At 33.4% G+C, this 25,880-nt stretch overlaps 1 protein-coding gene across 6 annotated transcripts in view; it reads left to right on the top strand.

The window, feature by feature from the left end:
* Positions 1 to 25,880, top strand: part of NEGR1 (neuronal growth regulator 1) — a 925,952-nt gene that overhangs the window by 23,073 nt on the left and 876,999 nt on the right. The window lies entirely within an intron of this gene.

Here is a 25,880-nt window from a genome sequence, read left to right as displayed (position 1 = left end):
GATAGGGTGTCGATTTTAGATCTTCCCTTGCTTCTCATGTGGTCATTTATTGCTGTAAATTTTCCTCTATACACTGCTTTAAATGTGTCCCAGAGATTCCGGTATGTTATGTCTTCATTCTCATTGGTTTTGTGGAACATCTTTATTTCTGCCTTCATTTCATTGTTTATCCAGTCAACATTCAAGAGCGAGTTGTTCAGTTTCCGTGTAGATGCGTGGTCCTGAGTGAGTTTCTTAATCCTGAGTTCTAATTTGATTGCGATGTTATCTAAGAGATTGTTTGTTATGATTTCTGTTCTTTTGCATTTGCTGAGTGATTTACCTCCAATTATGTGGTCAATTTAGAGTAGGTGTGATGTGGTGCTAAGAAGAATGTATATTCTTTGGATTTGGCGTGGAAAGTTCTGTAAATGTCTATTAGATTTTCTTGGTCCAGGTGTGAGTTCAAGTCCTGGATATCCTTGTTAATTTTCTGTCTCATTGATCTGTCTAATATTGACAGTGGAGTATTAAATTCTCCCACTATTATTTTATAGGAGTCTAAGTCTCTTTGTAGGTCATTAAGAACTTGCTTTATGTATCTGGGTGCTCCTGTATTGGGTGCATATATATTTAGAATCATTAGCTCTTCTTGTTGCATTGATCCTTTTACCATTACATAATGCCCTTCTTTGTCTCTTTTGATCTTTGTTACTTTAAAGTCTGTTTTATCAGAGACTAGGATTGCAACCCCTTCCATTTCTGCTCTCTATTTGCTTGGTAAGTCTTCCTCTATCCCTTTATTTTGAGCCTGTGTGTGTCCTTGCATATCAGATGGTTACAGCGCACCAATGGGTTTTGACTTTTTATCCAATTAGCCAGTCTGTGTCTTTTGATTGGGACATTTAGCCCACTTACATTTAAGGTTAATATTGTTATGTGTGAATTTGATCCTGCCATTTTGAGGCTGATTGTTTTGCCCATAAGTTGATACAGTTTATCCATTGCGTCAATGCTCTTTACCACTTGGTATGTTTTTGGATTGGCTGGTACTGGTTGTTCCTTTCTATGCTTAGTGCTTTTTTCAGGAGCTCTCGTAAGGCAGGCCTGGTAGTGATGAAATCTCTCAGTAATTGCTTATTCGTAAAGGATTTCATTTCTCCTTTGCTTATAAATCTTAGTTTGGCTGGATATGAGATTCTAAGTTGAAAGTTCTTTTCTATAATGATGTTGAATATTGGCCCATCCTCTCTTCTGGCTTGTAGGGTTTCTGCTGAGAGATCTGCTATTAGTCTGATGGGCTTCCCTTTGTGGGTAAACCAATGTTTCTCTTTGTCTGTCCTTATCATTTTCTCCTTCATTTCAACCCTGGTGAATCTGATGATTATGTGCCTTGGAGTTGCTCTTCTTGAGAAATATCTCTGGTGTTCTCTATATTTTCTTTACTTGAATATTGGCCTGCCTTGCTAGGTTGGGGAAGTTCTCCTGGATAATATCCTGAATAGTATTTTCCAGCTCAGATTCATTCTCTCTGTCACATTCAGGTATACCTATCAAACATAGATTAGGTCCTTTCACATAATCCCATATTTCTTGGAGGCTTTGTTCATTTCTTTTCACACTTTTTTCTCTAATCTTGTTTTCTTGTTTTATTTTGTTGAGTTGATCTTTAATCTCTGATATCCTTTCTTCTGCTTGGTCAATTTGGCTATTGAAACTTGTGTATGCTTCGCAAAGTTCTTGTATTTTTCAGCTCCATCAGTTCATTTATATTCTTTCCTAAGTTGTTTTTTCTTGTTAACATTTCGTCAAACCTTTTTTCAAGTTCATAGTTTCTTTACATTGGCTTAGAACATTTTCTTTTAGCTCAGAGAAGTTTGTTATTACCCACCTTCTGAAGCCTGTTCCTGTCAATTCATCAGACTCATTCTCGATTCAGCTTTGTTCTCTTGCTGGTGAGGAGTTGTGATTCCTTGGAGGAGGAGACGCATTCTCGTTGTGGGTGTATTCATCCTTTTTGTGCTTGTTTCTTCCTATCTTTGTGGGTTTATCTATCTGTTGTGTTTGTAGTTGGTGACTTTTTGCTGAGATCTCTGAGTGGATGTCCTCTTTATTGATGATGAAGTTATTACTTTCTGTTTTTTAGTTTTCCTTCTAACAGGCCCCTCTCTGTAGGACTGCTGGAGGTCCACTCCAGACTCAGCTTGCATGAAGATCACCTGTGGTGACTGCAGAACAATAAGGGTTTCTGTCACTTTCTTCTTCTGTTATCTTCGTCCTTGAAGGATACCCATCAGATGTCAGCCTGTACTTTATGAGGTGTCTCTTTGGATATAGGTGGGTTAGGGAGCTGCTTGAGGAGATAGTCAGACCCTCAAGTGCTGATCTGTTAGCCCCATTTTTTCATTCAGAGCCACTGGGCAGGTACATTTAAGTCTGGTGCATAACTGCCTTTTTTCCCAGGTGCTCTGTCCTGGGAAGCTGGGTCTTTATTTATAAGTTCCTCACATGCTCCTGCCTTTTTTCAGAGATGCCCTGCCCAGCTAGGAGGTAGCCTTGTCACAGTCTTCCCACAGAGTGTTGCTGAGCTTCCGTGGGCTCTGTCCAGCTGCTGTGTGATCTTCCTCGCGGTTTTGTTTAAAGACTACCTCTGTAATGGCGATCTGCCTCAGTAATGGTGGACTATCTCTGTAATGGCGGAATGCCTCAGTAATAGCGGACTGCCTCAGTAATGGTGGACTGCCCTTCCTCCAACAGAGCTGGACTGTCCTGGGTCCAGCTGCACTTGCTTTGAAACTCTCAAGCCAGAGCTTTTCAGATTGCTGGTCTTTGTGGGTATGGGACTCACCAATCCAGATCACCTGGCTCCATTTCAGTCTCTTATTTTTTTTTCAGTTGAATGGGTGGCTCTGTCTCCCAGGCACTCCAGGCACCAGTTGAAACGGGTGCCCAGATTTGTGTAAGTTTTTGTGCAGAGACCCACTGCACCAGCTAAAACAGCCATGCCAGAAACTCATGGTGCTTTACAGCTCTGGAATCTCCTGGTCTGTGGGCAGTAATAACTCATTTTGAAATGCAATGATCGCTCACCCTCTGCATTGTTCTCACTGGGAGCTGCACTCCAGAGCTGTTCCTTCAGCCATCTTGGATCTACCTAGGCTCATATTAAAACATGATTTTTCCTCCTAGAACAAAAATGTTAAATGATTTTTTTATAACATGCTCATTTGTGATCTTTCTATAATCGAACTCACTGTATAATATAAACAAAAGCTATAATCTTATAACTATATCTAGAATATTTCAGAAATATCTGTGTTAATATGGTAAAATATTTTATGTTTACATTTCTGTTTTTTTTAATCTTTAAGAATTGTTTTAATTATATTTTGCTTTTAGACTAATTTTTATAATCTGTTCACTTTTCAGAAGGAAATGTAATTTCCCAGTCTGCATGTAAATGTCAGCTTCTAAGAATTTGGTTCCCTTACTGTAGGATGAAATACTGAATCAAATGTAAATTTATATTGCATTTTTTCAACTGGAATTCATTTGAAATATTATATTCTAATTTGAGCAACTCTTTAGAAAAGTTGTATTTCATCCACAGTCCATTTTACTGGGGCAAGTTGGTCAGTTTGAAAAGTATCTGACAGAGTAATAATGGAACATACTTATGTGTAGTGTCATTTCTAGAGTTAACTGCTTCATTTTAAATCACAATCTTGATACCATCTTTTGGACTAAGTGCTTAACCTCATGTGCTAATAGTGAATATTTTATACAATGGTTGTGAAAATTTATGTATAGGAAACTTTTGTATTACTAAAAACTGTGCCTGATTCACAGTAAGTGGTTAGTAAGCACGAGTAAATTATTTTGTGTTGTTTATAAATACAGATTATATAATTTAATGAATGAGAAAAAGTTTCTTTTCAGAAATATCCCTTGTAAATATTGGGCATATCAATAGAGAATAAAATCTTGATTTTAGGTGAAACCAAGGATGGAGGATGTCTTCATACTATATAAACACTCTTTATAGGAAGGCAAAGTTTTTAAGTTCACAGATTCAATGTCAGAGTAATCTAAATTTTTCATTTCCTATTGTGAATTTAGGCAACTTTTCCTCTCAAAGCCATGGTTCAAAATGGTAAAATGAGAATGACTTTGTACTTTTTAGGGTTACTCTAAGGAGCAGAAAAGGAAATTTATATAAAGCGCTTAGTGCAGTGCAGAATACATAGTAAATGATTACGTTTTTGTTATTGTTTTAACATTACATTTCAGCTGATTGTTTTAGAAAGCACTTTAAATGAGAAAAATAAATGCGCAAACAAACATCATGTGATAAAAATTGGAGTAATTACCACTGATATAGAGGAATAAGAATTTTAAAAGGTGAACATTAACAAAAGATAAACTTTACCTGTATAGCAATTTTACTCAGAGAAAACCATATACAAGAATAGTTTTATGTGTACTGCATTATTGTCAAAGAACACTTATTAGGCTTCCCCATGTTCACACTCTTGGAAGGGTCTATTAACTAGACATGATACACTTTAGAAGGATATAATGAGATGAAAACCTCCCTTTCCATAATTTTGATTCACTGAGAATAAGCACTGTGTTGTTGTGGAATATAGTAAAAGTTTTTCCTCTAATTATAGATGGAAAAAACTTTCCCTCTAGGTTTTGAGATGTAGCTTTTAAATACCAAATGACGGTATGTAGAGAATTATAAACTAAAAGATAAAACAACCAAGGTCATGTAGCTACTTAGTAAGCAACCTAAAATAGAAAGGCATTGGCACCCATGCATTGTTCTTTTCATGAAACTAAAAAAGTGATTGGCATATTTATAGATTTATATAGTATTTATAAATAGATTAGTTTTCAACAAGCAATTTCTCAGTACTCATTAACCTTTTGAATTTTTAACATAGAGTTTCAAAAAAATGAACTTACATTCTGTATGTATGCATTACATTCATTACAAACTTACATATAATAATTTATTTAATTGTCCTGTGGAATCCAGTGTCATAGCTAATTTTATTCCCTAAATGTCAATAATTTTTTTATGCAAATTTTTGCTCTATTTTCTACAGTTTTTTGTTTCACTCTAAGTCAGCGGTAATCAAACATTTGGGAGGAATATTCTTTCTTAACAACTTTAATGAAACAATGTCCTGCTAAGAGTTGCTGGATATTCACATACACACACACATACACACACACACGACCATCATGTACCTCTCAATGCCCATTCCAAAGTTTCTGAACTTCAGGGCGAATAATATTTTTAGCCATTTAATGCTTAGTTGTGGGATCTGTCCTGTGTGTTGTTGGCGTTTTGCTGTATCCTTGGCCTTTATCCACTTGATACCAGTAGCACCTACCTTGCTGACTTTTGAAAACCAAAAAAAGCATCTAGGTATTGTCAATGTCCCCAAGTAGACAAAATCACCCTGAATTGAGAATTACTGAGTCATAGCCCAGTGGCCCTTAATTCATGGAACACAGATTAAGAATACCTGCATGAATGGAGATTAGGGAAGGATTGAGAATATTAGGGAATGTCTGTTTGGGATCCTTTTGGCCGTAGATCTATTGCCATCCTCAACTTAGGACTGTTTAAGCTACTTTTTTCATCTTTTTCATAAAACAATGACAAAGATAAACTATTTCTAAGTTGGAGAAGTTTACATGCGTTTATTTTTCATGAAAGATCAGAGATATATCTGTGGAAAGTGATTCTTAATTGTGTAATAATTGGATTTTCATTCTTTATGAATTTAAAATATCTGGTTATTCACAGGCTTTGATTCCAAGGGAAGGATGATCAGGTAAATAACTAATGTAGCCTCAGATTACAGTTAACATTTCTCAGGACTGGAAAGATAAAATAGGGCACAAAATAGATGTGTACCCCCAAAGCAGTGAATAAAAAGTAAATACTTCAGTAGAGGTGGTCATTAAGTTGCCTTCTCCTTTTGCCCCTTCAATTTATTCATGTTGGGAAAAAATTACTAATTATAAAAAGGAAATAAATGTAAGTAAATCTTTATATGGAAGAGGAGCATTGGGACAGAGGAGACACATATCAACATGTTGTTACATATGTATATTTCTATGAAAATCAGTGTTGATATTGATAATAAGTTATCCTTTTATAACTGCTTCCCATTTGCTAAGAACAGTGTAAATCAACTCATACGTATTTTTTCCCTCAATTCTCACCCAACCTTGTTAGATAAGAAAAATTACTATGTGCTATTCTTAACAGTTTGGCCAAAGAAAATGCAGATTAAGAAATTAAACCACAGATCTTAATTTGTGTTTAAATTAGTATTTGACTTACTCTAGAAACTATTCTGTTAACCACACCTTTACATGAATTTTATATGCACATTTCATTTTTGTTTTATTTCTCATTTAATATAGATTCGAATTTTCATAGTTAAGCTGTATTATTACTCTAATAAGGCAAACAACATTTGATAAATAACAGCAAATGGCACTAACATTTTTGTTTATGCACAGAATATATATTCTGGTTTTTACATATATTTTAGCTCATTAATTTTCTTCGCCTTCTCTGAACTGAAATACTGAATTAAATATTAGGAAACAAATTATATTTGATACATATAAAGTAATGAACTTACATGGTTAGGGTGATTATAATTCATAATTCAATTTTAATTTCAAATGTGTATTTTCTACCTCCTCCTCAGTTTAAACTGGATAGACTAGATAAACAAACAAACAAAAAGCACAATCTTGTTTTCTTCTGTTGAAAGTAGGGTAGAGGAAAAGGATCTGGCCAGCTGGTGCAGAGATATAATTTTCAATAAATGGCAGTGAAAACAGACTTGTTTGGAATCTCCAGCTGGATGAGCATTGTGTCAACACTTTTGTGATATTTCTTGATGATATCATGTTAGTCTGAAGAGCACTTAGCAGATATTAATTATCATCTGGTGAACACTCTTCAGTTGAAAAGGTGAAAATCTATTCAGTATGTGCAATGCATGCTCAGTTGTCAACCTAAACTGGAAGCTACTAAGACTTAATGTTTTGGTGATGATGTAGATGAAAAGGAAACAGATGCTGTGTGTTTTCTCTAAAGTATATGTTATCAAGCAATTGAGTTCCAATTTCTAATATGTTTATTAATGAATGCACTAAATCATTTAGCTCTATTTGTTGCTGACCCTTTTATTGTACAATTACCATGTAAAACATGACATACAAACTTCTAGATTGGGGCTTCAATATCATTTTAAGCTATTATTTAATTTGGGGCAAATATGTTTTCTATGTTTCCATGTAAGCTTTGGTGGTTTAAAATTAAGATGTATTTTTTATAATCCATAGTAGGCATTCTTAAACAAGTAAATCTTAAGTATCACACAAGAGTCAGAGTATATTAATACCCGAAATAAATGAAGATGGTGTTGTGCTTTTTTTCTTGCTTTCTGAACATAAATTCATTCATTTGTTTAGTAAATATTTATTCAACATCTACTATATACCACGTGGGTTAACTATTATTTAATGTCACTGGACATAAAATAATAGGCATTCATGAATTTATTCTGAATTAACATTCATGCTATTTATTATTTTTATTTCAACGATTTGTAAGTAAAATAAAATACTCTGCAGTAAATGAAATTCTATTAGTAATGGTGTGCATATTAGAATAACACACAAAGAGAGCATTTAACTTATTTCTACTTCCTAGTCAAAAATTTTCCTGTTCACAGGTTCATTTTTCATCATACATCAATTTCATTTCAGGGCATGCTAACTGTTATCAACCATAACTAGACTTGTCTGACATAATGAAATATTGTCTGAGCATTTGAGAAAATAGGAAATCTAATGTGGATAATTGGTGGAAAACACCCAAAAAACAAATAAAACGTAGATTGATATATATAATTTTAATACATCTGTCGAGTTAGGTGTTTAAATATTCTAAGGGACTCTATAAAGAAATAAGAATAGCTGTAAAGTCTCTGGAAAAATTAGGCTATAAGTAATGTAAAAGAGATAAGTTTTTAAACAAAGAATGGATATAACTTATCTTGGAACTATATGGCAAGAAAGAGACAAAGCATTTCATGTAAAATGTCAACATTGTCCTGGCTATTGGAAAATATTGAGCCATTGCAAATAAAATGTTTTTTCTTAATGTGTACATGAAGTGGGAGCCATGGTGTCATTTTCGAAAGCACAACAATCGTTCAAAACTTTAACTTGACTTCAAAGACAACAATTTTCCTCCTTTATTTATTGCATCTAGTCCACAAGCATTTTTGGAGTGTCTTTTAAATACATACAGTTCTAATAGGGCAAATTGATTGTAGCAGACATAAATACACCTATGAAAGAGGTATTAGTATACTACATAATAAACATATTATGAAGATAATACATAATACTTAAATCCAGAGAAGCAGTACATGTGGTACAGAAACATAGAAGTGTGGTGAAATTTGAATTAGAACTTTGGTTATGTATGGAATTTGAGTTAGAAGATAATAGAGGTCATTCTAGGTACTATTAGAGGATGTCATCCAACTCTGCTTTGGACAATGGCCTGGGGAAAATCATTTGTAATCACTTTACATTTTATTTTATTGCCTGTAAATTGATGGGATCTAAAAAATTCTATGACTTTCTTATTAAATTAGTCTTGCATTTTAGCTTCAGTTAGTTTCTATTTACTGATTATCTTTTTACCAGCAACATATTCAATATCCAATTTCATTTCCTTGAAATCTCCATTTCAATATCATGGATGCAAGATTGCTAACCTCTTCTAATATCTTGTAATTCAAATAATACTTCTATTGGTTTCGATTAAATGCATCCATCATTGGATTATTTTTTCCTGTACTTTATTTCTTAAACCTATTTCATTGGCATTGCCTTTGAAAGGTCTTGCAGATTCCTCATTATCATTTCTACTGGTAACAGTGTTCTAGTATTTCTCACTTTCTTTGTGAACACTTACTTATTCCAAACTTATTTTCCTATTTCCTTCTTCATACTCTCTTCTGTAGTTGAATGGAAAAGACCCATAATTGGCTATGCTCCAAGGTATGGCAGAAATAATAATATATTGAAGTGATGATGAGTGTTGATTTATTATTTAATCCCTCTTCACGCTTATTGTCACTCCATAAAAGTATTGTGATTATGTGGTTTGATCTGAAATTCATTGTCTGACTTCCCTGCCTGAGCTTCTGGGCATCTAGCCTAATGAGATGGAAAGATTTCCTAGAGAGTCCCAAAAGCATCTTAATGTGAACTTTTCAATTCTTTAAGTATTTCCAAAAGAGAATTAAAATAGAACTATTAGAGATTCTTTGTTGACAATAGGAAGACATGACGAATGAGGAAATGGAACATTATTGTTGTCCAAGATCTTAAAGAAAAAGCCCTTGTCCATCAAATCAGTGTAAATTCTAAAGCCATGTTATCAAATAATTTGAACAATTTCCACATCTTCAGGTCTGTAACAGCCAATGCAGTCAACTAAAGAAAACCTTCTAAGTATTTATACTTATCAAACTATTTCTTGAGGAAAAAGGTCCTTTAAATGAAAAATAACAGCAGCAGCAGCAGCAGCAGCAATGAAACAACCTGAAAATGTGTATCTCTCTTAGTAAGCAATACCAATTCATTGTTCCTTGTAATTACTTTCTAAACTTCAGAAATTTCACCTTGCCCTCTTCAGAGGTCTCAACAGAATGGTATGGAGATATATACTATCAGATCCATAATGTTATATGTTAAATATTATAAATCATAGAATACTTTTAGATAGTTACATCTCTATACCCCCAAATGGACATGCATCCTGATGAATTTGGAATACCCAAGGAACACTAAATTTAAACTGTCTTCTCTCTGTCTCTGTCTCCCTCATCTTCTGTCTCATGTACACATGCACATAGAAACATCCCTCACTGTCTTTTCAAATGTTTCTAAAATTAATATATGTACTATAGAGTCTACTCAAGTAATATAACTTAGTTATAAAGGAAGAGAAATCAACAACTGTGTTACAGATATGTACTAAAATGTTGAGGTGTGAGCTTATCAAATCAAATTTGGGTTTTAGGACTTGATATGCTAAAGTTTGAAATGTTTTTTGAGCTATGGGAGGAATTTAACATTAAGTCCACAGTGGCATAAAATATTTATTGAACAAACTCACTGACTTCCATAGACAAACCTTTAAGAAGTTAGGTCGCATACATTTTCATGTAAAAATTTACTAATGGATGCTCTAGGAAGATACAAATAAAATATGGTTAATGAGGAAATGTACTCATATATAGTCAATTACTTGTAACCAAGATGCTATGATTGCCACACAATAAAAAGTAATGTGCTAAAAGTTTTATAAAGAAACCTGTCTTTTCTGATCAGTGGTTTTTCTGAGGAAGTAAACAAGTACATTTGGACAAATGTACCCTTTAGAACAAAAAAAAATTGCATTGAAGAAATATTATAAGAAAAATATTTTGTTGTAAAGGTATAATGAAATCAAACAAAATAATGTGTACAATCAGTCCTTTGTATCTGTGGGGTCCTCATCTGCAAATTCAACCATGGATTCAAAATATTTGGAAAAAAGTCAGTGATTATATATGCATATATATATTTACGTTGTATGTATATATATTTACATCATATTAGGTATTATAAATAATCTAGAGATGACCGAAATACATGAAAGGATGAGGAGAGGCTGTATGCAAATATTATATCATTTTATATAAGATTTGAGCATCAGATTTTGCTATCTCCAGGAGTTTTTGAAACAAACCCTATATGGATACAAAGAGATGACCTAATTTAGATTTGTCCTTTACCTTATTTGGTTTTTAGTAAGTCTGTTTGTGACGGGCTTTGTAATTATTATCTGTTAATGTTTATACTAATTTAGTCTTTATAATGGATCTGATTCGTTGGAATAGTACCTACATAATATATTAAGCATATTTTGTTTAAAATAGTTACTTCAAATTCAGTGTAAAACTACTAAAGAAAAAGATACAGTGGATTAGCTTTATTATATGATATCTTTAAGGTGTACTACAACCTAACAAGCTATAATATGGTCATAGTCTACTTTTTCTCATTCACAGTTAGAAGAGAATTTCTAGTAAATAGTAGTCTATTTTAATGTCCCATTACTCTCCCCATACATTTTCTGTTTTGCAAAGGATCTTCACATAGGCATAAGAAATCCTCTGGTGAATTCGACTGGGGGTTCCCTACAAGAAAAGAATTCGTGAGTTCATAAAGTTTTCAGTTTCTTCAATTTATCTGGAGAGTTATGGATAGCATGCTGGGTAGCAGTACATAGAGCAGATCATCTTGAAAAATAATACCATCTCCATAATGGGGAGATTGCTATTTCCCAGTTGGGGGGAGCTGTTTAGGCTGTATAGATAACAGCCCCATTGCAGATTGCTGCTGGCAGAGAAAATCACATTCTTCTTGGTTTCCATATTGCTTTGAATATATTTTTGGTGGCTGATATTTTAATTAATTATGTAAAAAAGAGCACATGTAATCATGTGCCCTTAAGATACTGATAAAAATGGACAAAGAAAATAATTTCATGGTTAAATGTTATCATTTTTTTATTAAAGCCCATTTAATGTATGAAGGTATTACAGGGTTCTGGGATTTTTAAACAATATTCTATGTTATGTGTTCTGTATTTTTAGCCAGTGGCAAATGAGAGTAGATTGACTTCATTTAATTGTTTTTTATATATTTTTAAAATGTCATTATTTATTATTTGAAGGAAAGAATTCTTATTCCATTGTTTGTTCCTAGTTAAACAAATCAGCATTTGCATTTACAAGTAGTCATTTTTTTCCCTAAAATAGTATGTTATACTATGCTTGTATATGTTAAGCTTAAAATAGTCTTAACAGGTAGGGAAAACAGTAATGTTACAAATGTAAGGGTAGTATATTAGTCGGAGTTCCCCCAAGAAAGAGAAACAATTGAAGATGTGTGTGGGGCTTCAGGGAGTGGGTAGGGACAGAAGAAATGAGAGCAAGCAAGAGAGAAATTTAAGTAATAGTTTAAAGACATTGTGGGACTGGAGACTCAGGCAGGGTTTGTATGTTGCAGTATTGAGAAGGATTTCTCCTTCTTTGGGAAAACTCAGTAATTGCTCTTTTAGTCTTCCTCTTCCATGGAACTGTGGAAGAGGCCAATGTGACCCACCCACATTATGCCTTACCCAAAATTTATTGATTTAAATGTTAATCACACCCTAAAAGTATCTTCACAGCAAAATCTAGATGGCCTAGCCAAGTTAAAACATAAAACTTATCATCCCATATAGTAAAAGGGAAGTTTTTGTCATTGCTGATACTAATACAGATCTATCAAATGTTAATTGAAGCTCTGAGGCATTTCTAACAAAAAGGAGTAATGTGCCAAATAATTGTTGCTTTATATTCATGGAGAATGATATCAGAATAACTTCTTTCCAGGCAATGTCTGTGTTACCCATTTCTTTCTCTGTTCTTTGCCAGGAACTGCATCTCTCCTTCTCCTTTCTCCTTTTAAAAACTCAATGAAGTTTAAACTTCAAAACAAATACTAAGTTTTATTTAACATTCCATTCTCCCATTCACTCCCTTTTTGTGAAATTCTGTAATACCTATAATCTTGGCCAAATAGCTGAGTCTTTAATTGTAATTTGCTTTACTTATCTTGTGTTTCATGTGTTAGCATCTAAACTTCTTTGGATCAGGAATTTGACTTCATATTTCCTCTGTAGCCCATATATATAGTTCCTTGCTCATGTTAAGCTCATAATTAGCTACCAGGAAATATGCGTAGAATAGTTGAGTTCATGTCATATTTTTACATATCTACTGAGGCTGATGAGACAAATCATATGAAGAATAAACATCTTTTAGCCCATCTGTGCTGCTATAACAAAAATACCATGAACTGGGTAGATTTTAAATAGCAGAAATTTATTTCTAACAGTTTTGGAGGCTGAGAAGTTCAATATCAGGGTTCCAGCAGATCAAAGCATCTAGTGATGATACGTTTTCTAGATCATAAATGATGCCTTCTACTATGTTCTCACATTGTGGAGGGGGCAAAGGTTTTCTATTGGGCAGTTTTAAAAATAAAAGCACTGATGCCATTCATGAGGGCTCTGAGCCCATGACACAATTACCTTCCAATGGTTCAGCTTCCTAATACCCTCACATAGGTGACTGGGTTTCAACATGAATTTTGGTGGACACAATTATTAAAACCCTAGCAATATGTCATATTTAATTTGAAGATGTAAAAATGAATAATGGAGTAGCAATCAAGTCTAACTTTCCAGATAATATAGTTAAAAAATATAGGCCGGGCGCAGTGGCTCAAGCCTGTAATCCCAGCACCTTGGGAGGCCGAGGCAGGTGGATCACGAGGTCAAGAGATCGAGACCATCCTAGTCAACATAGTGAAACCCCGTCTCTACTAAAAAAAATACAAAAAATTAGCTGGGCATGGTGGCATGTGCCTGTAATCCCAGCTACTCAGGAGGCTGAGGCAGGAAAATTGCCTGAACCCAGGAGGCGGAGGTTGCAGTGGGCCGAGATCACGCCATTGCACTCCAGCCTGGGTAACAAGAGCAAAACTCTGTCTCAAAAAAAAAAAAAAAAGTATAGAATAAAATAATACATTTAAGCTCTTGTAGGATTGGTATTATATAATAATAATAAGTGGTGGCCCATGCCTGTAATCTCAGCACTTTGAGAGGCTAAGTCAGGTGGATCACCTGCGATCAGGAGTTCACAACCAGCCTGGCCAACATGATGAAACCCTGTTTCTACTAAAAATACAAAAATTAGCCAGACGTGGTGGCACTCACCTGTAGTCCTAGCTACGAGGGAGGCTGAGATGGGAGGATCATGTGAATCCATCTTGAAGTGAGCCAAGATGGTGCCACTGCACTCTAGCCTGGAGGTCAGAGCAGGACTCTGTCTCATTAAAAAAATGTATATATAGGTATCAGGTTGGGCATGGTGGCTTATGCTTGTAATCCCAGTGCTTGAGAGGCTGAGGTGAGTGAATCACTTGAGGTCAGGAGGTAGGGACCAGCCTGGCCAACATAGGGAAACCCCAACTCTCCTAAAAATACCAAAAATTATCCAGGAGGCTGAGACAAAAGAATTGCTTGAACCCGGAAGTCGGAGGTTGAAGTGAGCCAAGATCATACCACTGCACTCTAGTCTGGGGGACAGACTGAGACTCCGTATCAAAAAATAAATTAATTAAAATAAAAGTCTTACATAAGAAAGTGAAAGATTGAATATTTATTGGTTAATAAGTTCTCTTATTGAGAACTTATTATACCTCTTACTGAGGTATAGTTTGTATATTTTTTCCTGCCCAAATCTAATATTGAATTATAATCCTCAATGCTAGAGGTAGAGCTGGTGAGAGGTGTTTGGGTCACGTGGGTGGATCCCTCATGGCTTGGTGCTGTCTTTGCAGTAATGAGTGATTTCTCACAAAATCTAGTAATTTAAGTTTGTGACACCTCTCCCCCCCATGTACACACTCTCTCTAGTTCCTGCTTTCACCATGTGATGCATCTGCTCCCTTTTGCCTTCCACCATGATTGTAAGCTTCATAGGGCCTCCCCAGAATCCAAGCAGATGTTGGCACCATGATTCTTATACAGCCGACAGAACTGTGAGCCGATTAAGCCCCCCTTCTTTGTAAATTACTCAGTCTCAGGTATTTCTAGCAACACAAGAATGGCCTAATATAGAAAATTGGTACTGTAAGTGGGACATTGATTAAAGATACCTGAAAATGTGGAATGGGCAGAGGTTGGAAGAGTTTAGAAGGCTCAGAAGAAGAAAGGAAGATGAGGGATAGTTTGGAACTTCTTAGAGATTTGTTAAATAATTGTGACTGAACTGTTGATAGAAATATGGACAGTGAAGACCAGGATGGTGAGGTCTCAGAAACAAGGAAATTATTGGGAACTAGAGTAAAGTTCATGTGTGTTAGCCATAGTAAATGACTGGGCTGCATTGTGCCCCTGCCCTAGAGATCTGTGGATGTTTGAACATCAAAGTGATGATTTAAGTTATCCAGTGAAAGAAATTTCTAGTAGCAAAGGGTTCAGGATGTGGCTTTGCTGCTTCCAATAACCTATGCTCAAATGCAGGAGCTAAGAAGTGACTTAAATTTGGAATTTATATTTAAATAGAAAGCAAAGCATAAGCATTTGGAAAATTAGCAGCCTGACCATTTGTCAAGGAAAGAAACAGCTTTTTTTGGGAGATGAATTTAAGCAGGCTTTGGAGAAACCACTTGCCAGAGATATTTATATAACCAAAAGGGAGCAAAGTGCTAATATCCAAGAGAATGGCAAAAGGTCTCAAAGGCATTTTAGAGACCTTAATGAAAGCCCCTCCCATCACAGCCCCAGAGGCCTAGGAAGACAGAATGGTTTTTTAGCAGGCCCAAGGTCCTGCTGCCTTAGCAGCCTTGAGACACTGCTCCCTACATCCCGGCTATTCCCATTGTGTGGCTCAAAGAAGCCCAGATACAGCTTAGGCTGCTACTTTGGAGAATGTAAGACATAAGCCTTGATGGCTTCCAAGTGATGGTAAGCCTGTAGGTGTGCAGAACATAAGAATGAAGAACACTTGGCAGCCTCTGCCTAGATTTCAGAGGATATAATAAGAAAGCCTGGGTGTCCAGATAGAATCCTGCTGCAGGGGCAGAGCCCTCATAGAGAACCTGTATTAGGGTAGTGTCAAGGGGAAATGTTAGGTTGGTGCTCCCACACAGAATTCCCAGTAGGTCCTTTCCTAGTAGAGTTGTGGGAATGGGGCTGCTGCCCTCCATATTCCAGAGTGGTAGAGCCGTCTGCAGCTTACAAGACTTATTACATTAAGACACTCTTAAGTCATTTGGAAATGTATTGCTATATAATAAAGGCAATGACAAATAGATGTTAAAAGTTCTGAAATGAAAAATTATTAACATATTTCTTAAGGCAGTCAAAATTTATATAGAGGAAAATGCTTAAGCTGATTTTTAAATAAATAAGGGTATCTTTAGACTGGCTAAAGGAAAAGGAATTCTAAAGTGGATGTATGGCATGGAGGCATAAAAACTAGCGTGATTTAGAGTGAATTAAATTTACTACATTATTGTTAGAGCACAAGGCATAGAGGAGGCATTTCAGGATGTAAGGCTTGAAAACTGTTAGACAAAGATATTATCATAAAAGGATGTTTAAGATTTATTTATATAATAAAGTGGCAATACAATATAAATGGCGATAATTTGGATTTTATTTTGTTGGCCATAAATTGTTTCAAATATCTGGGTGATCTAGTCAGGATTATATGTTAGAAAAGTAATGCATGGAAAGAGAGAGAAAAAGACTAGAAGTAGAATTATTAGTTTAGGTTATTGCAAGCAGGCAATGAATAGATAAAATACCTCTGAATGGGATAAAATACTTTCTACAGTAAGTTAACTGTAATTCAACTCATTGTAACAATGGACTCAGAAAATTAAAGAGAGGACAAATACTTGTAAGAACACTAGTAGAGTATTAAATAATTATATTTAGATATTTTTAAATACTGTATTTAATTTACATGTCCTATTGATTTATCTGCTCTTAGGAGTTAGTTAATTATCACATATAGTTTTATGTCATTAAGTTTTTGAAACATGTTAAGAGTATTAGTTGCAAAACTTAATTTTTGAAGCATGTATTAGAAATGTAAAATATGTAGTTGGTTTTAGAATAATGGAATTTGCTTAGTAACTTTGTTTAAATGAATCATTATTGTATTTCATCACTGTTTATGGAAAGAATTTTATGCCAAGTTGAAATGTTTCTCTCATTTAAATACATTTCTCCTATGTCTAAAATTAGTGTTTGAATCTTTTTTAAATTAATAGCAAAACATTTTTATTTTCTTATAGCCCAGAATGTTATTCTTCTATGTTAGTTTAAAGTGATGTGATTAAAAGTTGATGCATGCTTGAGAATTTGCAAAATGTATCTGAATTATTAAAACATAAATTGATGCCATAGTATATTAAAGTGTACTGCATGCTTTCAGGAATAACTAATTGTGCCATGACCAGGTCACTGACTCAGAAGTTGAATAGAATGTGCAAGTGGAAGAAACTCTTTTCTTGGGGGTATGTAGACTATTCCAATAGAAACAGTATTATAATTCTTTTGGACCTATCCATTTCTTAAATTGATATTAGTTGATGTACTGAATAAATTATTTAAAATTGAGTCTAATAAAGTCTCAGCCAGTTACATTTTGTGGGTTAAGTGATCAGTCTAGCATGGAGCTGCTCACAACATATAGCCAATCCTCATTATTTGTAGGTTTCATATTTGCAAAGTCACTATAATTTTTGTGATCACCCAAATCTGTACTCTGACACTTTCATGGAAATGTAAAGGGCAGCAAAAATTTTGAGTTGACCAATACTGTTGTTCCTGTCTTAGATCAAAAAAGGCAATGCTTTTTCTTCTTGTTTCAACTCTCATATTATAAATACATATTCTTTATTGTCCAACTAATGCTATTCTTTTGAATTTTTGTACTTTTTATTGGTGATTTCACTGTTTACAGTGGCCCCAAACATTGTAGAGAAGCACTGGCTGGTGTCCCTCAGTACAACAAGGGTTTGATGTATCTTACAGAGAAAATCCATGTGTTATGTAAGCTTCAGGCATGAGTTGTAGTGCTGTTGACCATTACTTTCAATGTTTATGAATCAATTCTATATATTAACTAAAACATCTTTAAACAGAAAGACATATAAAATAAGGTTATATATTTATTGATTGACAAAATGTGACCAGAGACTCATAGAAGCCTAACTGGAAATACAGGACTCTAACCCTGTATGTCCCCCAGCAACAATGATGTAGTATTCATTGATGCAGTGTTGCACTGACTTCATAGAACATAACAACCATGAATAAGAAGAATTGACTGTATTTACCATTATCAACTGGGAGTTTTGGTAATACAAAATAAAAGATGCGTAAACAACATGTTTGTATGTGTGTTTACACACATACATACATGTTTTCCAATGTTGGTATACACATATATACGTGTATATGTATGTGTAAACATACATGTGTATATAAACATTGAAAAACATGTATGATTTCGTATTGTGGGTAGAAATATCCTGAATTATGTACAGTTCTGTATACACAGAAAAGATTTACAAAATCTAACAGATCTACCATTTCTTAATTTCTTGGATAGTTGACCTAAAATAGGTTATTAAAGAGATAGAAATTTCAAAAGGTGTAAATCTTCCTCTTAATAACTAAAAAGCTAAGGCATTAGTAGCAGCCGAGATCTAGTAATCCTCTTTTATGTGATGGAATATATATTTTAATATATATAAATAAGGAAATCACATGTATACTGAAAAATGTTCTCTACCATACATTGCCAAAACAGAGCAAAACAAAATAAGAATGCTGAATAAAATAAATAAATAATGAGGCAGAATTAACTGTGGATCAGGAACTAAATACGGTGTACTAGAAAATCAGATTAAGATGCTATACTTAGATAAACCTGAAAGGATAAATCTAGCTTTCTCTATAAATCACCTATTAACCTAAAACAAAAACAATTTAATTTTCAAGTTTAAATTTAAAACCTTGATTAAGTATATTCTAATAGCGAATTGCTATGTATCAAAACTTCATGCCATAAAGAAATTAATATACTTATTTTTTAAATAATTTGAAGTATCATAAAACAGGCACTATAAGTAATACATATGAGACTCTTAATGCATATAATTAGGTAATGAGAGGTGATAATTATAGCTGATATGATCCATTAAATGTATTCACATTACAGACTTTGGTTTTATAATTTGTTATAATTGTAATCAATTTGTGGTTTATATTTTTGCACTCATTATTGGAAAAATCGCTTTATTAATGTACTTAAATGTACTCAATATCAAGACTGCTTGGACAGGAGCACAGAAATAGTACTGTGACAGACTGCTGCAAAGTCAAAGGGTAAAAACAGACACATAAACCATTCTTTTTATTTCCCACTTTTATTTTAGATTCAAGGGGTACACATGTAGATTTGCTACATGGGTAAATTGTGTGTCGCAGGAGATAAACCATTCTTAAAATTCCTGATTATGTACTATTTAATCCTCAAAACAAACCGATGAGATAAGTATTTTTGCTTCCCACTTATACGGAAGAGGAAATTGAAGATTATTTATACTCCTACCTAAGAGGCTTATCCTTCTAAGGAACTGAAGTAGCCCTTTTAAGTTTGGCATTTGTAAGAACGCTTTTAGTGATTTTAATTGAGATGAGAAGTGTACCTTCATGGTGTACAAATAATTATTTGAATGTGTTGTATGACTTATCTTGATTAATACAATTGAATTATTAAATATTTACATGTTATCAGGATCATACTTAAATAGATGGAGAACATGTTGTTAAAATATTTTATGTTAAATATTGAAAAAAATGATAGCAGATTTTACTTTTTATTTTTATTCTGTCTCCAATGAATGTGTCTGTTTTAAAGAGGTAATTAATATAAGTACATTTAATATTACTATTATTAGACATATTACATGATTTCCAAATATGAAGTTATTAAAAAGCAAGTTTTACCCTTTTCTCTGTAGCTATAATACTATACTATAGTGCAAGGCAGACTCAACAATGAGACTGAACTCAAATCTCAGCTTTCTCATTTATTAATTAGTGACTTTATATAATATGATTAAGCCATCTGTTCTTCGATTCACTCATCAGACAAATGAAAATTATAAAGTATTAAATAGCTTTGCGGTGGGATTAAATTGAAGAACACATGTAAAGTACTAAATATCTGGCACATAAGTGCCTGATAAATGTTAACAATTATTATCAATATAAGTATACTTTATACATATTATCATGAGTCAATTATTGGTTCATGGTAACAGAATTTTGTAAACCCTTCAGATGTTCACTAAAGAGCTCTTAAATGAATAAATGGATGAAAGCTCCTACCTACCATGTGGACCTAAACTCAGTCAAGAGATATTTACTGAGTGACTATGCATATCTAAGGCCTGACAATAGCTCAATGAACAGGGTAGATTTTGTCTCTGCCATTTGTGCATGAGTACTAAAAGTCTAATAATGAAAATAAAATAAAATATACAAACACATATACATTCAAAAACTGCATATAAAAAATGGAATACATTTTTATACTTTAATTGTTTCCTATTACAGTTCAAATTTTTAGCATCTCAACTCATTATACTGCCAAAATAAATGTGTAGAAATTGTTTTTAGAGCAATAATATTCAAGAGGGTAATTATTTAATTTGTAATCCACTTTGAAAAATAGAAATGCAACATAACAAGAATAATAATTTAGCATCAAGTATATTCTATGATAATGATACCATAATTTCATCATTAGTGTATTTGTTATCACTTTCATAATAATATATTTTGAAAATTAGTTAGAAAAACTCATAATTATTGTTTCCCCCCTTTATCTTTTGGAAGAGAAAAGCAGATACAATGTTTCAAACTGTAGAGAATGTAAACACCCATTCACCCATTTTACAGATTGTTGAAATAAATTTCACTAGGTAGATTTATCTTGTAGATTTAGAAGTTATTATACTGACTATTCATTAGTTAATTCAATAGCTGTATACAAGTATTAATATAAAATCTAAAGTTAGATCTGTGCTGTCACTTTTTTTTTCAGTTTATCATGAAAGTGATTTGTAATGTGGGTGGTTTCTAGGTAACTGCTCAGAAAATAATAAAGAGGTTAAAGTTTGTAAAATACCTGGAATATGTAATATCACTGCACTTCATGTTATCATGCAGGTATTGCTTGCTGATTGTCTAACTAAACGATGGTTTCAGAATCTTTCTGAAAACACCATCTAGGCATCCTCTAGCCATTAGTCAGAGTTACTTTGTAAGAAGAAAAGGATTTGTGGGCTCAGTTCCATACTTTTTACAAAACATGAGTAGTTTAGGGTACTTACATTGCCATTTTCTATTGACCATTAGAGGTCAAAAGAAAAAACAGAGGAAACTTCAAAAACATAATTGAAAAATGAAATTAGCAGATAAAAATTAAAATATAAGCTTGTCAACATAACCTTCATCAAGTTAAACCACTTTTGTGAACAATGATTCCAGTCATTTAGTCCATCTCTAAAGAACTAAGGTTCCTGGGACTTTAACCATGTCAATGAAGTTTTTTTTTTCTTTTTGTTTTTACATTATTAATTGAAGTAAAGCAGGTGTCTTTTAAAGATTTTTTAAAATTAGGAAACAAGAAATCAGAAGGAGGCTAATCAGCACTGTGAGATTAATACCTACAGATTTCTCATCAAAACTCACAAAATTGCCCTTGTTTAATAAGAAGAATGATCAGGAGCATTGTGATGTTGAGAAAGAACTCTCTGGTGAAGCCATCTCAGGAGTTTTTCTACAAAAGCTTTGACTAACTTTCTCAAAACCGAACAGATATTACCATTTTTTCATCCCTTTCAAAAGTCAGCAGGCAAAATACTTGAGCAACTGTTGCCATGATCTTTGCTCTTGACTGGTCCACTTTTGTTGTGACCGGACCACTTCCCCCTTGTGGTAGCCATTGCTTGATTGTGTTTTGTCTTTAGGGTCATACTGGTAAAGTAAAGCCACATTTCATCTCCTGTTACAATTCTTTGAAAAAATGCTTAGGATCTTGTTTAAAATTTTCATTGAGAGCTCTACTCTTGTCTTTAGCTGATCTGGATGCAGTAGTTTTGGCATCTGTTGATTGGGAAGTTGGCTGAAGTTTAACTTTTCAGGCCAAACTGTAAGCTGAACCATTTGAGATATGAGATGGTAGCTATTGTTTGTGCTGTTAATTGTTGGTCCTCTTTATTTAGAGAACAAAATAGACACATTTTTTTTTTCCTTGCAAATTGATGTGAATGATCTGTTACAGACTTTATCTTCAACATTGTCTCATCCCTTCAAAATACAAGTTATTTATCTGTAGACTGCTGATTTCTTTGGAGATTTTTTCCGCAAACATTTTTTGAGCATTAGTGATATCACCATTATTCCACTCAGTTTTGTTGTTTGTTTTTGCTTCAAGTTTAGCAGAATTCATGTTGCTATGAGAGGGGCTCTTTTCAAAATGAAGTCTTATCCTTCTTACTGCTTCACACTAGACCTTGTTCAGAGTATGATTGCTTTGGTGTAAAAAATTGGGGTTTTCATGTAGTTTTTTTCATAATACACATTTTCCATCACCTTTTGAGGACCCTTTGTACCATTTTATAGAATCTTTCTCATATTAAAAATTGATTTTTTAAATAAAATCATCAGAGTTCAATTTTTATTTCAATTATTTTAATACAGTATTTATGTGGGGAAGGAATCAGACTTTTCTCATTCAATATATTTTTTGAAGTTTTACTGAATAAAAAGTAACTTCTAATCCCTTTCTGGTATTCCTTCTAGCACAAAATGGTGGAAGGCTGTTAGGCCATTTTTAGGTAAATGCTATCCTTAATTTAAATGGTTTATCCTATAATATATTTTTATAAATATATTTAAAAACTTTGCAATTTTAATAAAATGAAAGTTTTGTTGTTTCACTTCAAATTCCATTTTTAGATTTTAATTACAGAATGCTATACAGCTACCCCAAACAGTAGTCTGTGGGCTACAAAACTAAGTAGCATTAACAAATGACTAATAAATCATTTGGTGGAAATACTTAAAAGACTTTTCATATTATTATTATGTATTCAAATAAAACAAGCAAAATACAAAATCAGCACAGTGGTTGTTTCCAGAAAAAAAATTTAGGGAAAAAATCAACTAAACAGACTTTGATGATTAATTGAACATTGTGTCTTGTTTTCCTCACTGCAGAGAGTTGTTTGCCTTTATTGGCAGTTTGATAGGGATAAAACATCTTTGATCATTAAAAAATATAAAAAGGTTAGAAGTCTATTCTCCTTGTATCAAAACTGTAATTTCTGTTCCAAAAAGTGGTTGGTTGACATTGGCATCTTTGAATTTGTCGATTATCTTTTTTTCTTATTTGAAAGATGGGGCAATTATTCTTGAATGGACCACTCCTTTGACCTGAAAGACATGTGAAGTAAGATATCTCTCAACAGTTTGGAAGACTTTGAGTGTAGAATGTGACACCCATTGAAAAATGCTCAGGAAGGAAAATGCAATGAAGACTCTCAAAAAGTATCTTATTGTGATGTGTCTTTTTTTCTGGAAGTCTTATTACCAGGCTCCCTTATATGAGGTACATTCAATATTCTTCTGCTCCACAGGTTTGATCTTGCCTAATTTTGGTACTTTAGATTCCTCTTCTATGCATTCTTTGTATTTTCTGTAGTTTTGGGAAATCAAGTATCTTTCTGAATTGTACTATCATAAAGCGTTTTAGGAAGAGTGGAAGGAGGGCCCACAGAAGCCCAATAGAATGATTATATATAAAGAATTGCACAAAGGAAAGAGGACAGTAGGATCAAAGGATCACTATCACAGGTCACCTGGCTAGATTTCCGGGGCCAGGTTGAAGGTGCCTCAGGAGGGTGATAATCACATTTCTGAGTTAAGTACTACATTCAGTCAAAGAGGTTTGAATTAAGGATTATGAGAGTAGTGGGCTGTCATTAAAGTCTCTGAAACCTAATGGCCTTGTAGGGACTGTGTCTTTTAAAATAATATCATAAGCCTAACACATCAAGCTAGCTTCATCAAGTTAAACCACTTTTGTAAACAATGATACCAGCCATTTAGTCCATCTCGAAAGAACTAAGGGTCCTGGGACTTTAACCATGTCAGAGCAGTTTTTTGTCCTGTTTTGTTTTGCTTTTACATTATTAACTGAAGAAAATTACATGTCTTTTGAAGATTGTTTAAACTTAGGAAACAATAAGAAATCAGAAGGATGCTAATGAGCACTATAAGATAATAAGTAAATATTTCCTGAATAATTTTGATATGCATATTTTATACAGTTTATAGAATACACTGTACAATTAAGGAAGATTTTAAACTTTACATGTATTTTAATTATTACCCTTATTCAATCATATTTTAATTATTTATTTACATGCATGTCTCTCCTTCTAGAAACTGAGATTCTTAAGGGCAGAGTCCATATGTTATTCATGTTGGTATTGTTAACTCTCATCACAGTGCCAGGGGAACGTTGTATTTTGATGAAGGAGGAAAGAGAAATATATGAGAAAATCCTCATAGTGAACTTATTGTATGTGTTATATAGTAATGGTAGGGATTTGATGTTTGCCATAGAAATTTATGAAAGTTAATCAATTACAGATTATCAGACATTGAAATCACACAAAAATGAATTTTATGTAGTAAGACAAGAAATGAAATATGATTCTCAGGGTGAGAGAGAAAGAAGGAAGTAGGGAGAGCAATATTTAGTGAAAACCTACTTTAGTGCACCTATTGCTGTATTACAGCTTTACTAAATTATCTCATTTATTGGTCACAACAACCCTGCATAAGGCAGTTATTAACTCCATTGTACATATGCGTTATTTTTGATGTAACTTGTCTACGACCATGTGACTAGCATATATCAAAACTAAAATGAGAGCACAATTCATTCTGTAGGCCTCTCAAATTTTTCAATACTACTTAGTTTCCCTAATAAAATAATCTGAAAAGATGGATCTAATAAAACAAAAATCACAGATATTTTGTTATCTAACTTTTAGTTACTGGAAACTGAGTCACAGGTACTTCTCATTTTATAATGCTCTAAAATATTTGCCCATCAATTGACATTTAACTGTTGCTATTTAATTGGCTATGGTCTGAATACCTGTGTCCTGTTCAAAATTCTTATGTTGAAATCTTAAGTCTGAAGGCGATGGTATTAGAAGGTGGAGCATTTTGGGAGAAGGAATGGTCTATGAACTCGGAAACCCCCAACCAAACAGCAAATCTATTGGTGCCTTTGTATTGGCCATCTTAGGCTCCAGAACTGTGAGAAATAGGTGTTATTTATAAGCTGCCCAGTTTGTGGTATTTTTGGTTTTGTATTATTGACTAAGACAATTAGTTTTGATTTAAGATGTATGATTCTCTGGTTTTAGAATCCTATTAGGTTCCTGCTAATCTATAAACGAACTTCAAATTTTGTAGGATACTTCACTATTTACTAAAACAGGAATCCCTTAGTAAATTATTGAATTATACTTGCTTTATATTATTTGTAGTTCTGGAATATACCTGGCATAGGCCTCTAATAAATCTATATTGTGACAGGGACTTTAACCTTCATAATTTCAGAACATATTTTAAACATTCTTGAACAATAATACACTGAATAATAAAATGCCAATAATAAAGGCAGACATTTTTTACTTTCTAATTAAAGTCGAGAATGTGTTTTTTAATTTAAAAAGTCAGCACAAAAAAAAGAAAGCACAGTATTAAAAATGTTTTCTAACTATTCTCAATAATACAAAATGGAATTAACACAAAATATTTTAACCCTGGGTTAAAATTCTTACATACACAGTCACTTGACTCTTAACAGCTCTATCTGCATGACAGAAATCTCTCTAGGTTGTTTTATATATCGAAACTAAAATTTTACTGTGAACTACAAGAAAAATAAATCTTATCTAAAACAGCTGAGGCAACTAAAATGATTTGTTCAGACATTGAAATATCTCAATAAAAGAGACCCCAAATATAAAGGTGTTAATGTCCTTTATTCTCCTTA

The sequence above is a fragment of the Callithrix jacchus genome, chromosome 7, assembly GCF_049354715.1.
Source record: "Callithrix jacchus isolate 240 chromosome 7, calJac240_pri, whole genome shotgun sequence".
Taxonomy (NCBI): domain Eukaryota; kingdom Metazoa; phylum Chordata; class Mammalia; order Primates; family Cebidae; genus Callithrix; species Callithrix jacchus.
This window is presented reverse-complemented; position numbering and strand designations above follow the sequence as displayed.